General features: G+C 35.2%; 1 long non-coding RNA gene across 1 annotated transcript; it reads left to right on the top strand.

Moving 5' to 3' along the window:
- Positions 1–556: 556 nt before the first annotated feature.
- On the top strand, positions 557–3,700 carry LOC137395039 (uncharacterized). Its single transcript, XR_010978429.1, has 3 exons — positions 557–635; positions 2,118–2,195; positions 3,383–3,700. It is a non-coding gene; the product is annotated as an uncharacterized lncRNA (long non-coding RNA).
- The last annotated feature ends 2,049 nt before the right edge of the window (positions 3,701–5,749 follow it).

The following is a 5,749-nucleotide window of genomic DNA, read 5'->3' as shown; positions in this document are numbered from 1 at the left end:
ATTGAAGATGATGGTAATTCTTTGGAGTTTGTCTCTGATATACCAAAGGCTTCTCTCACCTCTTCCATACCATCTGACCTAGAACCAAGTACCTCTGCAAGAGCAGATGGTAAGATCTAAGTTATCCACCAAAAGGGTTACTAGACTACTTATTATCTCTCTTACCTGTGACTTTCGACTACATAACCAATCCATTTACTTAGTTCTAATAAATATACTATATTATCAATTGATATCCCACCTTCTGTGTATTAAGTTTTACTATCTATTGTAGTGTCCACTTTTCATTTCTCTAGTTCTATTATTTTATTATTATCATTACTTTTATATTTGATGGAATTTGTTGTTGTATTATCTTTATATATCTTTTTATCTTTAGTTAGTAGCTGAATATATTTATTGTTTTTACTAATAGAATTATACTAGATATGATGACACACCATACTTTGTAATATATTCTATATAATTACTAAGTGTTGAGAGTCTAGTAATCTCTCTGTATCATTTCTATGGGGAGGTAGATATTAGTTCCCTTATCTTTTGTGTTCATTTCATAGTTGCTGGGAGAAAAAGGAAGTGGTGCTCACCTGTTAGTGATGGAGATGAAAAGCTTAGCAGAATCATGACACTGTCTGGTATGTTTGTGTTTTAACTATCGAGGATATACAATAATACCTCAAATTAAGAGAGCATTGTTCACTGCGGATGCATGCTTTGCAACTGTTCAAAGTTGCCCGCTGCCGACGAATACGTACCCTAATGTTTCAACGAATCGGAGTTGCACTATATAGATTTTTCCAAGATTCCCAATGGGAGCCTCAAAATAAAACTTGTTAAGTAGACTCGCCTTTGGGTTGCGGTAACTTTTCAATTCATTTGTAGTCAACTAGTTACACTGAAAAGTAATTATTTTGTCACCCTCTTATGAGCAACCCATCTTTGACATAGAAAGGTTAATATAAAGGTAAAAAGTCAAGCAAAGACAGCACTGAGTAGTAGTAGAACATTTTTTTAGCAGAGACTTGCGTGGTTGTACACTGAAATTTGTTTACTTCCATTGGGGAGAGTTTGACTGAATCTTATTGACTCGGCTCCATCAGCAGTGAGCGCTACTATGATGTCGAAGTACTCTCATAGTGAATGCCTTCACATAAATTTGGTAAAGCAAAATGCATTTTACCATATCTATGATTCGGAGTGGACTCAACTCAACACATTTGAAGAATTGAAAGGCGTTGATTGTTTGAGTTACCCCTCCTCAGGCCAATTCAGAAAAAATTATCAATATTTTCTACGTTCAATAAATTTTTCATAACTCAATAATAGTTGTTAAAATCTGTTTTAACCCGCAGTAAATATGATCAGTAGAAGATTCTCCACAAATTGGGTACTAATAATGACTTCAATATTTACAGATTATTTTGTTGTCATGATCGCTGTGGTTTGAGTGACGAGTGTGCCTGATAAGATTGATCGTTTCTTATGTGTAAAACTGTTTAAAAAATGCTGACCCTGATGACGTCAATTTCGCCAAATGCTGATCCCAGTGACATTATGTTGCTCTGCCCGTGGGAGAGTGCAAAATATAGGTAACATTATGTTGCTACGCCCGTCAAAGAGTTAATATTATACTTGCTGTACCTTATTGCTGGTATAACCATAATTTACTCACTCATGTATCCAGCACACATGTATATTGTGTTATATTGTAGCTTAGGTTTAAATGTGCTAGACGATAGAAGCTGTTTAATGTACAGACATTTTCAATGTACTGACATGGCCCAGTGTGTATTAATACTAACAACCTTCGGTCAACTCTAGATAGCATTATTCTCCCTAGTTGGCTAAGTTATGCTTTTAGTAACAAGAAAAACTACAAAATTTCAAATGCTAGCACTATTGGGAATTCTGGAGTCATGAAACATTTCAAAAAACTCCAGTGCAAACAGTAAAGTTCTTTGTGTTTTCAGCAAGGCTATTCTAGGAGATGTGGTATGTTATACAGTAATAAGATATAGTAATTGATATAATAGAGAGAAAGATTCTAGTAGTTTCTCTGTGTCTTTACTATGTAGAGGTAGATATTAGTTGAGTTATAATTTATGTTCATTTTATAGTTGCTGGGAGAAAAAGGAAGTCGTGCTCACCTGTTAGTGATGGAGAAGTAAAGCGTAGCAGAATCATGACACCGTCTGGTATGTTTGTATTTTAACTAACAAAGTTATGATGAAATATACACGATATAATGATATAACTTAATGACCATGATATAGATAGCCTCATTGTCTCCAGTTGACTTAAGCTACTTTGACTACTTAAGCTATGTTTGTACAGTAGACGCTCCTGCAACGTAAATGATAAATGTTTCAATCCTGGAATGTTTACATTAAAAAGATTTTAGGTTGTACGATTTGTAAAATACATGTAAATTGCCTAATTCGTTCCGAGGTCTTTCACAACTCACCCATTTGAACTTGCAAAAAAGAAAACACTAGACTCAATTTTTTAATGTATTGGCTGCATCGTAACTAGCATTATTAGTTTGTATCGACAACTTTTCTTCTTTTTTTTACCACATGCACTCAGTTTATGGTCTATGATTGCAGTCATTTTACAATAAAAGCTCACACTTCCAACATCCATTTACTATGATTTGTTTTTTTCTAGATAGCAGACTATTCTGCAAAAGAAAAATAATAAAAAATGTATTATACATTTACAATAAAGTAAAACAGAAGTATATTTTACTATAATAGGAGTGGTGTCTATACGTCCTTCAATTCGTCTCCAGAGTAAAAAGTCAGGGTAAATTGTAGCTTTCGACCATTATGGTCGAAAGCTACAATTTACCCTTGGTGTATGATACACCAACTCGTGACATTTAGATTTGCCAACCGACACTTTAGCACCTGCATAAATTCTGAATAATTTTACAGCTACTGATTTTCTGTGCTCTATCGTGTTCTGACCTTCTCTCACAGTGCACTAGACAGCCAGAGTGCATGTATATATTATAGTGATGTATGTTGTTTTCTCTCTCGTGCGCTGTAAAAAAGACAGCGATATTTTCAAGGCCGACTTACGATATTCTTGTTATTCAAATGGAATTTGAGAGCTTTCGTCGACTTGACACTTTATGTTATGTGGAATATTTTATGTAGTACCAAGCAAAAACTCCATAAATTCTTTACTTTACGTGAAATTTACATTATAGGAGGTACACATAGGAGTGTCTACTCTACTAGGGAGAAAAACACTAAAACTTTGAGATGCCATCGCTATTAGGAACACGAGCGTTGTTAAACATTTTATTACCTAAAACATGCTCAAAGTTAAGTAGCATGTATTTTTATTATTCAGCTTCTACATTTATTAAATACAGGTGGAAGGGATGGATCATGATTAAACCTCCTCAATGATAGCCATATGGCTGAAACATAGTGTCAACTGGAAGGATGATGAGGGAAAGTAATAACATCGAGTGCATAACTAGAGACTGTGTGGTTCAAGTGACAGCAGTTTAGTTGGAGTTGTCCGTCATCTCCTTTTCACATAAGAGGCATGGTCGAGTCGTAGCAAGATAATGAGTCACTTTTTATATGGACCCGAAGTTAACAGTTGAGACATGGAGTGTACATGATCAGAAAAGATGCTTAACAATATCTCTATGTACGATGTTCTATATTCTCTTATGCCTTGCTTGTTAAATATTTATTCCTTGTATGCTAAGGTAGTAATTAGTTACTAAATATATTATATTGTTAACTGTTATAACAATTGCTTGTTCTTCATCACCATTTTTAATAGCGATTTGGCATACGAAATATTGAGCTATGTAGTGATGAACAAAGAGTACATAACTTGGTAAACACAAAGGCTACATGTTCAGCTACAAACTGACAGTACAGAAATGCTGCAGGTGTTGATCTACAAAACTTTCTGACCTAATTAATTCCTCAGACCTGTCAACTACTTGGAAATCTTACATGGTACTCATTTGGGTTAAATTTAACATTTTATCCGTCTGGTGCTATTTAGTTGATCAATGGTGATAGTTTTGATTCATTTGTTAAATTACTAATTTACAATTTTATATAATTATGTTGTTTTCCAATCAATAGTTTGCACATGTATGTATCATAGCTGTAGTTATTGGCACTTACTGAAAAAAGGGCACAACTCCAGGCTTGACAATCTATTTAGCTGTACCGTTCTGCTACCGTGAGTGCTAGTCTTCCACATGAAAGGCAACTTCTTGTTCCTCTGAGACCTACATTACTGCTATGTTTGTTGCTATAGCTGATTATCCGGGGAACAGAAAACCAGACTGTAGGACGGTTTCCGCTGCTCGCGATTTGACTGTAACTAGTGATGAACTAGCTGCAAGCTTTAATGAGCTCAACCTACATTGACACGTTACAAATACAGCATAGACACTCTCTGTATTATAGTATACTCGTCGTAATGTATTAGTTTCCAGAATAAACTTCAAAGTTTCATGATAATTCAATTGAAAAAATGCTGTTTTATTTTGTGTCAACAACAATAAGGAAAATATTTTATTTTCTGTTTGTTCTCTCTGGCCGTGCGTGCATTATTGGAACGGTGAAATTCAGAACAGTTAAGGTGCAAGTGATTAGAGTAAGAGCTTTGATGGCCATCAACATTCAGCCATCATTACCTGATACACATGCAGGTGAACAAAAATCATTGCTTAGTAGGCACTTCACAGTGCGCTACTAAGCCACATGACTATGACAGGCAACTAACAACTGAGCATGTGCCTGATTGAAAATAATGAAATCTGTGTAGTCATAGTTCACTATAGACACACTTGTAAACTTGCACAGTAGAATAATCTTTGAATATGGTGAAAACTACAACATAACTTTGTGTTTGTAGTGGTCATGTATAGTTTATATACAGTATCATCAAACGTCTGGTTATCATCAAACGTCAACAATCTTCCAAGGAATTTAATTCAGCCTAACCCAGTAAAAGACTACAGGCTGTCATAAACATAGCATGTGATATATAATATGATTAAGCCAGGTGTTATAGCTGTGATATACTGTAATCACACAAAAAATTATATTTTAACTGGGAGAACATGAACTGCGAACATTTAACTGCGAGTACTAATGGGTGCATAAAACAACTTGAGACTATATTGCATCACATGGGTGCACATGAGTCCACATGGAAACAACTGGAGCCCATATCATTAAATCTTAGCACGTAGAAATTCATGAGATCAGTTGTAGGTGCAAGAGAAAGTATGCTAGTCTCACACTACAGACACCACTCACGAGCAATTTAGATTACGTAAAACCACCATCAAGCGCATGAAACCATTATCAAGCATTTTACCATGACCAAAGCCAATATTACAATCAACTATTAGACCCCAATGAACCATACAGAACATAATCAAACACATGAAACTGTAAGTGTGCATACGAAGCCACAATCAAGTGCATGAAAGAATGATAGCAATGGACTGAGATTGGATGCACACATGTATGTATACAATAAAGCACTGTAGCCAAGTGAAAGTATGTAAGACCACAGGCTGTCATGATCATAGCATGTAATATATAGTATAATTGAACCATGTGGGGTATAGCCATGATTTACTCTAACCACATATATTACTGAATACTAGTACTCTTGGCAGCCTTGTGCACTGTGAGAGATTGGCATGAGTAATCAGCATGTATATAATTTTTCAAAGGTGGTGGAGTCGGAG

This window comes from Watersipora subatra, chromosome 4 (assembly GCF_963576615.1).
Source record: "Watersipora subatra chromosome 4, tzWatSuba1.1, whole genome shotgun sequence".
NCBI classification, from domain to species: Eukaryota; Metazoa; Bryozoa; class Gymnolaemata; order Cheilostomatida; family Watersiporidae; genus Watersipora; species Watersipora subatra.
This window is presented reverse-complemented; position numbering and strand designations above follow the sequence as displayed.